The sequence below is a fragment of the Lygodium microphyllum genome, chromosome 24 (assembly GCF_053477565.2).
Source record: "Lygodium microphyllum isolate KBCC chromosome 24, Lygodium_microphyllum_v1.1.10, whole genome shotgun sequence".
NCBI lineage: Eukaryota > Viridiplantae > Streptophyta > Polypodiopsida > Schizaeales > Lygodiaceae > Lygodium > Lygodium microphyllum.
In genome coordinates, this window is record NC_141158.1 from 41199734 (window position 1) to 41212174 (window position 12441).

Below are 12441 nucleotides of genomic sequence, written 5' to 3' on the forward strand. Positions count from 1 at the left end.
CTAGACCTTTGTTTGGCATGTAGACCCACTCTCGGAATGACTGCCGAGTAGCCATACCAAAGTCCTCAAGGAAATATTCTTCTTTCAAGGCCTTCTTAAAATCTTGCCAATGTGTATTTTGAATAAAAAGATCAGTCACTTTCACCCTCAAGGCGGGTGTGACAAGACGAAGGAAATACTTACTCATAAGTCCAGCTGGAACTCCGAAAAACCCCATCTTGATCTCATATGTCTTTAAATATGCTGAAACATTTCGGCCGTCAAATAGCTTCTTCTCATTCTCAACTGCTTCAATAGCCTTAGTCGCGCTGTTTGCATTCTCCTGCTCCAAATAGAGTTGCCTTTGCTGAGACAACTACTATTGATGCAATTGTTGCTGCTGTTGCATATACAATTGTGTCTGCTGATTTTGGAGCTGCATGTACATGGACATATTCTGCAAAATCTGCTTTAGATCCTTTGTTGAAGTACTTGACGTAGCAGTCATTAATGGAGTTGAAGTAGAAGACGCAGCTGGAATTGTAGAAGAGGCTGAAAGAGAGGCTGAAGTATCTCCCATCCTGAAATTTCTGCGACGCTTTCACGTCGGGTTCACCAAAGATGTCGAAGGGTTTCGAAAACAAAGTCGCAACCACAGAGGACCTTGACTAATTTCAGAATAGAAGATCAATCAGATGAATAAGAAAAATGAGAAAAATGATGTCAAATAGTATTCATATTTCTGCCATGAAGTTTGCAAAATACAAGATGACTTCAAATCTGTTCAGTCCACTGATTTTAGGCCTCTTAATTTAATTTTGCTGCATTTGTAGATCCTTGACCTCAAGTCATATGTGCAGAAATTCAGAATTCAAATATGCAACACTATTGTGATCTTCTTGGATTCTGATGTCAATAATGTGCCGGAAACTGCCATCAGTGAGTTTACAAACAAGAGGCATGAACTGTAATAAAATCTCTTTACTAATATCTCGAATTGTGGACCATCTTGTGTGGAAACTGTATTTATCCACCAAGATTGTCAATGTCTCCCAAATTCGTAGTCATTGTTCATATTTAGAGCCATGGAAGACAAAGATGTGTCATGAGAAAGGGAGTGTGTTGCAACTACGGAGTTGCAAGATGTCCAAAGGCCTGATGACAATAAGGCTCTATTGTAGTTGCTGCTTTTAGAGACTAAGGGATGAATCCGCGGACGCTACTCAGCATAGGTTGTGAAAATGGAGTACGTTTTGGATGATGCCAAGAAGGATGGATCGATACTCAGAGTGAAGAGGAGGGTGGCTATGGCAAAGTGTGGCTGACTCTTCGTCATCCCGTCATCTGCTTTGCTCCTCCCTCAGCTACGTCGTATGATGTGTCTCGTCCTTTATCATCTTCAGCTCTGTGTCGACTTGTGCAGTCTGGACTTCTTCCTCACGGCTTCATCCTTGTTACCCCCGTTGCAGTCTTCTCTTCCTTGAATTTATCTCGTCAACAACTTCCGTAGCATTGGCATTACCATTCGGTGGTTGCGGGGTACAAACGAGCACTCTTAGCTTCTTCAAAGAAAATTACAAATATCTGCTAAGAGAAATTGGCGCGCTGAGTCTTAATGATGACGAGGTCGTTGCACTTCGGCTTCTCGCCGAAATTCTCCCACGACTCATCCTTGCTCATGGAGATCACGAAGTAGGCCAACCCAGAAGGCTTCATCGATCGTCTCAGCCTCTGCCTTTTCTTCTTCTGCTTCGTCGCCTCCCTCATTCTTCTTCAGGTCCTCATCTTCTACTACAACTTCGCCCCCTCCGTTCGATCCCTTTTCCCAGCAGCATCCTCATCCTCCGTCACCTCTGTTAGCGGCAGTGTTCGCCAATGATCTCTCTATGTCTCCTTCTACTACGTCGAAGTTCCTTCGTTCACCTCTTCTCCGTTTGCTTTTCACTCTCGGCACCCTGTGTCGTAGAGCCTCGTTTTTCCCACCTCCTTCTTCCCAAGTTTTCGTCTTCCGCTTGCTTTTTCGTTTTCTCCCCCAATCGTCTTTTTCCAGCGTCGTCCGCCTTCCTCCACAGTCGATCTCCCTCCTCCCCATAATTAGCTCTTGAATCAGCTAATTATCATTCCCATTCCGAGATTCCCTGCGCCCCATTCAGTGAAAAAAAAAGAACACCCATGAGAAATATATTTTTCCCAAGCTCTTTTGCCGCTCGTCGCTTGTAGATGTAACCTATTGTGTGCAGCATAGGCTCTCCAAAAGCTGCTTCTGAAAGTTCTTTTGCCCATTCTATAAATGCTTGTCTATTATTGACGAACAATTCTAACTTCTTCTCCAAAATTTCCACAAGTTTCATTCCCCTCTCTTTTTGTACCTCCTTCATCTTCTCTTGAGCTTTGACTGGATCATCTGTTCCTAAATCTAGAGATGCCATAGTTGCCATTGCCAGCTGGCTAATGTACTCCTCAAAGAGTTCGCTGCCAAACATCATTACAACACAGCTGTAGGGTCCAACATGCTTTCCTTGGAAAGAGAAGATTTTCCATATCTGTCATAAGTTTCTCTTTGTTGAGGATCACTCAATACTTGATATGCCTCTCCTAACAACTGAAAATTCGAAGCAGCTTGAGGATCATTTGGATTTTTGTCCGGATGCACCCTCCTTGCCTTGTCGTAGTAAGCCTTCTTGATGGCAGCAGGGCTCGCATCAGGGCTTACACCTAGGATATCATAGAACTCGGTCTCCTTCACCATATCCCCACTCACAAACCAGAAAGGGCCACTTACACCATACTCCCATGCAACATTAGAGCTTTGCAAAATAGTAGCTGCCCAAGTCCACTGTGATACAATGATACCCACAATCAAGCCTGTCTTGATGCTCCTACCAGCTGTATTGAACCATTCTGAGGTGTACTGAACATCAAGCAAGCTCCCACATTTGGCATACATATCCACCAATGTACTTCAATTTTCATCTCTTGGAAATAATTTAGTACTTCCTCACAAAGCCCATAATCGGCATATCTTGAAATAAGTGTAGCCCATGAGATTGCATCTCGAGTTACCAATCTATCAAAAACTCCCTGTTCTTCTACATCACATTTAGCATACATGTCAACCAGAGCATTGTTGATTAATTCCTCTTGCTCCAAACCCTCTTCACTATATTTTCTGCATAGAATGAAAGAGCAAACATAATGACTAAGTATGTACAAAGTATCAAATCACACACACAACTTTTGGGTGGTTTTCACACCTCGAATGCACAGCAATACGACAACAAGATAAAATATAGATATTACTAACGAGAATGGAGGCTTGTTCACCTAAGCACTCTTCGAGTCCTGGAAAGTCATGCATTGTCCACATGAGAATGGCTCGAATATTGGCTGACCACCGACCATTGCACCTGCTCATATCTTGCACGATGACCCCCTCCTTCCACAAAATCTTAAGCTCATCGACTAATGGACGAAGATACAAGTCTATATTTTTGACTTTGTAGCGGCCGGGGACGAGTAAGCTAAGGATGAGATGTCCTTTCTTTATAGAAAGCCATGGAGGAATATTATAGTAGACAAGGACTATAGGCCACACACTGTAAGAAGTTGAGCGCAGACCGAATGGGTTCACGCCATCCATTGCAAGACCGAGCCGAAGATTCCTTGGCTCTCGGACAAAGCCTAGGAAGGTAGAGTCAATGAGGCTCCATGCACGTGAATCTGTTGATATTCATTGAACTCCATCCGTCGACCTATTCTGCGCATGCTACGTTGTCAAGCTCGCCATGCCGGATATACGAAACATGTGGCTTATGCGGGGGATAAGCAGAAAGTTTCTGAGAACTTTTTGAGGGATGGTTTGCCATTGCAAGTCTTGTTGATACATGTGAGCACCACACTTTGGACATGTCTCCATAGTCTCGTATTCTCCTCGAAACAGTATGCAATCGTTGATACATGTATGGATGTTGTTATAGTCCATGCCAAGCTTTCGAAAAACATGTCGTGCATCATCATGAGACTCGGGCATGTTATTTGCAGGTGATAATATATGATATTTCAATAACCTGAAAAAAGTCATAAACACCTTGAAAAAGCACAAATGTTTTTAATAATAGTTTTGAAAAAAAAATCAACGAAGCATATGTACAAGGTACCTGAACAACTCGGTCACACTCGTATCGCTCCACCCGTATTTTGCTTGCACACTTAAGAGTGTAAGAAGTGTCTTCAGGTGAGATACTCGGCACCCATCATATAATGGTATGGATGCTTCCTCTCTAAGTGGATCAGAAGTTTCGACATGCATGGGAATCAATGCATCGATCATTGCCTCCATCTCAGGCTCCAAGATTATAGGTAGGTCTGGAAGGTTGCCTGCCTCCTCTGGCATTGACGGTATAGATTGGCCTTGCAAGTGGTGGATTGGCTCATGCACTCCATCCATCGCATGCCCAAAACTCTTCTAATTGGCCACAAAGGGTGCACTCCTCCTTGGGACGAGACATCACCTCCCTGGATAGAAAATTTGCTAGCGAGACCCAATCTTATTGTATATGATATTCAATTAGCTTGCGAGTACAATGCATGATTGATATTAACTTTTCTTATCGTTTGCTGAAAATCCGCAATCACCTAATCAATGATCTCAAATTGAAACTCACCAAATCATTGTATGTGTTCTATAGACAATCAACGTTTTGGTCTAATTTCCAGCTTGCATTGAGAGCAAGGACATGGGACACACTAATTAAGTTATGCCTCATGATCTTGAACAACAAGACCTTCATCGTTTTCCATTTTGTCTATGTTACAACAAACAATTTGTTTTTGTTATCATTCTTTTTTTTCTTAAATTGTTATCCTCTCCTTCCATCTCTCTCTCTTTTTCTACGTTACGACTACGACCATGACCACGACCACCACCACCACAACCACGATGACCACTACGATCACAAGTACGACTACGACTACGACCATGACCACCACCACCACCACAACCACGACCACGACCACGACTACCACCACCACCACCACCACCACCACGACTACGACTACGACTATGACTACGACCACGACTACAACAAGACTACGACGACCACGACCACGACTACAACCATGACCATGATCACGACCACAACCAAACCACAACTACGATGATCACGACCACGACCACGACCATGACCATGACAATGACCTCGACCACGACCACGACCACGACCATGACCACCACGACCACGACTACAAATATGACTATGACCACGACCACGACCACGACCACGACCACGACCACGACCATGACCACCACGACCACGACTACGAATATGACTACGACCACGACCACAACCACGACCATGACTACGACCATGACCACGACCACGACCACGACCATGACCACGATGACCATGACTATGGGTAGGTTGCACTCACTAAGAATAGGATTGGCAATTCACCTCATCTTCTCTCCATCATCAATAGAATTCTCATTTACCATTTACAACTCACCCATCTTCTCTCCATACTATTGCACACTACAATCTCTATGAGGGCATGAGATTGGGATCTCCACAGATACCAAAGCATGATCTCTAGCTTGATGATTGCATATATACTACTACTACTCATGGAATAAACCTTAAAATAGTTATTATGCTCAAATATATGCTTGTTAGAGCATAAATTTATTCTTAAGACTATTCTAAGGAAGAAAGAGGGTTAATGATAAAGGAGTGTCCTTTCTTGCAAGTGATTTTATATAATATTTATTAATTAAAATTGATAGTTGAAGATGGGTTTCCTAAGAGATCTTGTGGTGATGTTGTTTTAGTTTTGCGAAGCATATATATGAATGATGCTGTTTTAGTTTTCTGTATGTCTTTTTAAGGAGAGATTGATTTTTATGGAATATCCAAAGTTATTTTTGGGATTACGTTATGAAAATTGAATGTTTTTCATACTCATTGGTTGATTGCCTTTGTTGTATATTTGCGTGGTGAAGGCTAGGACAAGCCCCATGTATGAGAGGTCTCTTTGCAAGAAGAACATTATGCTAGGAGGCACAAGTATGCTATGGCTCTCTAGCCATATATCCCTTAGGTTTGTTGAGGATCGGCCTAACCCCTATGAGCCTAAGATGAGCTTATTGTAAGGTCCTATTTACTTTTCTCTCTTTGTCTCCCTCTCTCATTTCCTCTCCCTCCCTCACCCTGACCCTCTCTTTCTCTCTTTCCCTATTAGGTTTAATGATTTTTCTCTCTTTTTCTCTCTCCTCTCCATCTCTCATTTCCCTTTCTCTCTTTCTCTCCCTCTCTCACCCTCACCCTCTCTTTCTCTCTTTCTCTATTAGGTTTAATGATTTTTTTCTCTTTTTCTCTCTCCTCTCCCTCTCTTATTTTTTTCTCTCTCCTCTTCCTCTCTCATTTCCTTTCTCTCTTTCTTTCCCTCTCTCATTTCCTCTCCCTCGCTCACCCTGACCCTCTCTTTCTCTCTTTCCCTATTAGGTTTAATGATTTTTCTCTCTTTTTATCTCTCCTCTCTCTCTCTCTCATTTCTTTTTCTCTCTCCTCTCCCTATCTCATTTCCTTTTCTCTCTTTCTCTCCCTCTCTCATTTCCTCTCCCTCCCTCACCCTGACCCTCTCTTTCTCTCTTTCCCTATTAGGTTTAATGATTTTTTTCTCTTTTTCTCTCTCCTCTCTCTCTCTCATTTCTTTTTCTCTCTCCTCTCCCTCTCTCATTTCCATTTCTCTCTTTCTCTCCCTCTCTCATTTCCTCTCCCTCCCTCACCCTGACCCTCTCTTTCTCTCTTTCTACGTCGCTACCCGCCGTCGCTATTCCTTTGTTTCCTTGTAGTGTTAGGAGGTAGGACATAAGTCCTTAAATCATAAACACACCAACCTCGTTATATGTTTTGACCATTTATATTTGATGGCTTTCATTCAAGGTTCCTTGAATAGAAACATTTTTACAAGTTTGAATTCTTCTATCCACTATATTCAATATCCATGAAGCATATAGACACCATACAAAGTCCATCTTGTCTCCACATAATATTCGAGAGGGAAGTAAAGACTCTCCAGGATCTTCATGAAGTCTTCTCACCAAGTATAATCCAAGGAGTGGAGGGTGGATTAGTATATAGTGTGGAAGACCAAGAAATTATGCCACAACACCTTGAATCTATATAAACAAAATATGCCAATTTAAATATAATAATTTTTAAGATAGAATAACTCAAATGAAAACCAAATATATTATTCCATTATTTATATGCAAGGGATTTACTCACAAGCATGTAGGAAATCAACCATGTAATTTTACTAGGAAAATGGTCTCATATTTGGGTAGCTCACTCATTCTATCTAAGGCTAAGTCCTCACTAGGGAGATCGGGAAATCCCTCCATGGGATACCCAAAAGCATGAGATCGGTGGCCAAATACCATGTGGTTGGATCAAATGATTGAGATAATCCTCCTATAAACCCATTGTAAACAAGTCATGTCCTCTCTCTTGTGATATCCAACTAGGGGGACCATGGTAGAAAGTAAAGTTTAGAACTGTGTCAAGTCTCTCAACCCAACTGATCCTCATAGCTCATATTTGAGGTTGCTGATACAATCCATGCATAGAAAGTAGGTAGTAGAATTCCTATACCAACCCATAAATTGCATCCATTAGCAAGAATGAAAGAACTAGTAGTGGAGCGGAACAAAGATCAAGTCCATCATTTGAAAAGGTGCTACCACAAGGGTAGGCTACATTGTGAGCCTACCTAGTATGCTAGGGGAAAGCACCAAATAAAATTCCTCATGCCGCACAAGATATCAAAATGTAAGAGAATGCCTAAAAATTTTTTTATAAGTTCAAATATGAAGTTCCTTTTAGTTTGTTCAAGTGGGTACAAGATTAAATACAAGTCAGATGGCAATGTAGAGAGGTACAAAGCCAGGCTGGTAGCAAAGGGATATGCCTAGTAGTGTAATATTTTCGCTCGAAATATTAAAGAACCTTGATCACCACACGCCCGTGCAAAAGCCATGCAAAGTCATCTCCCGCAACGGAATAATGATAGTGACAAAGTCCTCACCCCGCACGCGCAATAACGAGCCCATGCACATTGTGCAAATGAGGCCAGGGCTTAAAAACCGCAAGCCGCACAAGAAACACCCCTTACATAAAGGCAAAGGGATAAATGATTAAAGTAGTGCAAATTATTTTTATTAATTACACCTCCCCTCAGCCAATGCATGGCAGGGGGAGAGGGAGTGTGTGGAGGAGTGAGTTAAGGAGGAGTGTGGTGTGGATGCATGAGGGAGGGGAGGCATGAAAGCCTCCACGTGGTGGATCTCCCCCCCTCCCTTACACTATATAACCTCCCCCTTAGACTTGGGGGGAGGCACGATCAGAGCGAGGAGAAGAAAATCTGTCGCCTACTGTGGAGAAGCCACAGAATCGCCGCCAGGCTACCGTTGCAACTGCGCTACTGCCGCCCACGATCATCCTCATCATCATCAAAATCCCCCCCCCTTTTCGTCGTCATCTCCTCTCCACCAATCATTGCCCCCTCCACCCACGTAATTCTGGGAAGCAGAAGCTTATAAAGGCAAGCCCCTTAAGCCTTGTGCATATAGCTTGTCCCCTAGTTTTAAATTCCAAGCCTCCAAGGGCCTGATGCCGCACAGGAGAGAAAGATCACAGACTGCAAGTCTTCAGGACGCGCAAATAACCCAAGGGAACTTGCTGCAACAAAAACTACACTGCATAAATGGCCCCAAAACAAAAAATGCAAGGCGTACACGCGGAGGTCTCAAACCCGAGCATACACATGGACATCCCCACAAGCCCTCAAGTCCAGGTTCTATGAGTTTAATTCCACGTAAAAGAAATGCAATTAAGCACGATAAATTTCATGGGAAGAAAGCATTTACACATGTTTCAAATTCACATAGCCTAGTTAAAATGCAATTGGGAAATTGTCTACTCAAACGATTTACTAGAGTTAGTGCATGACATGAATTTGGGTTGCTTGCATTTCCAAGTTGAAATTCCTAAGCATATATTGCTTAGGATTAAAAGATGAAATCGTTTAAATGCATCTTTGATTGGCCGCGGAAAAGAACAAGCGTATATTGCATTTAGGCAATAATTTCCTTGTTGTGATTCGGATGATCAGAAAGTCATTAACGTCCGTTAGATGTTGTCCAAAGGATTGCATAGCATGAGGATGAAACCATAGACTTGCATGTTGCATGCGAAGATGCTTGTAGAACGGATTAAAAGGTTGCATGTCACATATTCGTGATGCATGAACTTCATTTAATGACGTTGTATCTACAAAAGGTTGAATATTATATATTCGTCATGCATAAACTTTGTTCATCGAAGTTGCATCTAGAAAAGGTTGCATGTCATATCAAAGTCTGAAATTCAATTGCATTAAACAAAAGGTTGTAGGCATAGCTCCTTGATGTAAATCCTTGTAGGTTTTATGCAAGTTATTCTCCAAATTGTCATTCGTCATGACTTTAGCAAGAAAAGAAAAGGGTTATTGCAAACCTTATAGTATGTAGATGTAATGAATTGCATATTTACATGTAATGTGATGTCTTGCAACTATTTACACCCTTAGAACAAATTTAGCATCTCTAAGAAGAGATCGTTTCTTGTCGCAAGACAAGTAGGACCGATTTGGCTAGATCACTTGTAAGGGTATAACCCTCAAGGGATTCTTAATAGCATAAGTAATTAGTACAACGAACACCTCAAAGTGCTAACTAGGTTTTAGCACGTTAGAAATTCAGCCTAGTATCGCACTTGGATGTCAAGTCGAGACCTTCAAACCCAAAGGTCCTACCCACATTCACAGAATGTTTGGGATTAATCAGACGCCCATACACTAACGATCTAGGGTTTCTACCCTAACGATCGATCGATCTAATGCTAAAACTCCGATTGAGTTTAGAAATCCTAGGACCGAACATTGTCGGCCTAGTACAATTAGGGTTGGGTTAGGTAAGAAGACACCCCAAACCCTACACCTTGACTAAACAAATTCCTTGAACAAGAAATGCCGTTTGATGGGTGAAATGATCCCATGAGTTAGGTTCGACACTTTTGCAACAAGTTGCAACATCGCATGGCTTTGTGGTTTTATCACAGGATAGATTTGCCACTCCTTGGAATAAGGTTGGCAGGATCTAGTGCAAGCCTATTGTGCAAGAGGATGAGTAGACATCCTACTACATCACCCTTCTTGGATTGATTTGCCAAGATAAGGTAACTATGAATTGCCTAGCAAGAAATTGACAAATCAAGTTAGAGCGACATGGTCGCAAGGATTTACTGTCTTAACTTAAGAAACCTAAGGTGTTGGTTAATTTGGGTTGACAGGGTATGACCCTAACCCAATGATAAAAGGATAAATAAACAAGCCCTTAGGGATCTTGCCGAGTCGCAATTGATCTCGGATCGAATGCTAGATGCATTCGGAGAGAAGGATTCACTCCTTAGCAGTTGGCCAAGTAAACGACCACTGGACTGTTTGTGTTTGTATAAGTTAGGAGCACTGTTTGTATTGCTTTGCTCAATGGACTAAGGATGGAAAGATAATTAATGCTTTAGGTTGAAGGCCTGAAGGGAGAGGCAGCATCAATTACCCCCGACTGTCACCCCTGACCCTAACCAAGGGGGTTGTTAGCCGTGCCGGGAACGTGGATCGAACCCACCGTGAGAGGTCTCTCCGTTGGGCACTACTTGGAGCAGGAGGACGCTTGGGTGCTAGGGGGGCTTTGGCTGTAAATCCCTTGCCTTCTAGGCCCTGCACAAGAGGCCGACGTGACTCGGGATTGGATCTCGAGGCCCACATACTAGTCTATGGGAGGAATCTTGGATTAGTAATCCCCGTGGATTGCTGATTGTCTTCGGCGGATTATGGAGTAGCCTTCGATCTGGATTATTATATGATATATTCCAAAGATAATTAAGATAACTTGTTCAAAAGGAACTTGTTTGACACTGTTTTTCTATGTCGAGTGCTAAGATTATGTGAAGGAACTGGTGACTAATTGGCTAATTAAGGAAGTTGTTTTATGTGTCTCCAACTAAATGTGGTAAGTAATTAGTCAACTAAAGCTACCCTGAGGAAAGTGTGGTGGATGTGGCCATGGGTCCGTCCTATGGATGGGTGGTCCCGATTGGCTGAGAACTTTTCTCAAACGAAATCGATAGCAGGGAACTTTCTCGAAGGAAATGAACAACAAAGAACATTGACCTAGAGTCTAGGATACTAGAACCCCGATTTATGCTATTTTAGGGGAACGAAATGGGACTATGCCTTATGGGCAGAGAGGTTGAGCTTTGCATCCCTCTCGTTTTCCATTCTCCTTAAACCAAGTGCAGCATGAATCCGCTTCGACCCTGATGTTTCTGCATAAAGTAGTTCACCTGGGGTTCGATGCTAGCTACCATTCTAGGATTTTGACCACTAGGAAAACCCTGATTCAAGTCAGTCCTAAGTGGGAACGGCTGGAATGCTTATGCTTCATGGTAGACTCGAGAGGACCTAGATCGCAAACCCTATGACATTCGGTGGGAGTGCCGGGCGGCACTTTCTAGACTCTCTTCCCGATGGACTGCTAAGACGTGTCCTGCAAGTGAACAGGTGGACACGTTACAATTGGTATCAGAGCGAACCAACGAGGAACTAATATCTATAAGAAGACTTAATAAGGTGAAGTAGAGAAAATGTTGCTATTAAGATCGTTTCCTTACTTATAAATGTTGATTTGCAGAGTCATGAAGCATGGAACAGATTCTTGGTGTTCCAGGTCATGTTTATGACCGCGATGCATACCTCAAATTATCGACGGAGGATCGATATGATGAATATCCTAGACCACATCTACAATCCATTGCCTTTGTACGTGGAACGGAGATGGATGGGTGATTCAAGAATATATTACATAGCTGCCTACCGATTTGCATACCTTCGAACCAACCTAAACAGAATCAAGTGGTTGGAGGACCTGAAGATCGTGAAGTTGTTCATCTTTGTTGAGGCTCACGCTGTCATACTGCTGCGTATCCGAGATGTGGAATCCACCAAAAAGTTGTTTGTGTGACATTTGTTACTTTGTGCATACTTAGATGTTGTGCTTTGCTCTACCTAAATGTTTTGCCTTTAGTTGGTTCATGTTCAATTTCACAGAAGAGACAAGTGTTGTTTGGGAGTGAATCTGATATTTGTTACAAACAATTTAGAAAGAGAATGGGCTCTAGATCTGCAATGAGTATGGTTTTCGCAAGCTTCTCAAGCTGTTTGCTTATGCTGAAGATACAAAAGGTGATGAGATTTACACGGTCTACATTGTGGATACAAAGACTAGTGAGTTTGTGGGAAAGCCTTTACATGGAGTCACTGAGTATATGGAATGGATTGACAATGAGACTCTTGCATATGTTACAC

At 42.4% G+C, this 12441-nt stretch overlaps 1 pseudogene; it reads right to left on the reverse strand.

Annotated features, from left to right (window-relative positions):
- Positions 1–2096: 2096 nt before the first annotated feature.
- Positions 2097–2728, reverse strand: LOC148015006 (chaperone protein dnaJ 10 pseudogene; annotated as a pseudogene).
- Between the last annotated feature and the right edge of the window lie 9713 nt (positions 2729–12441).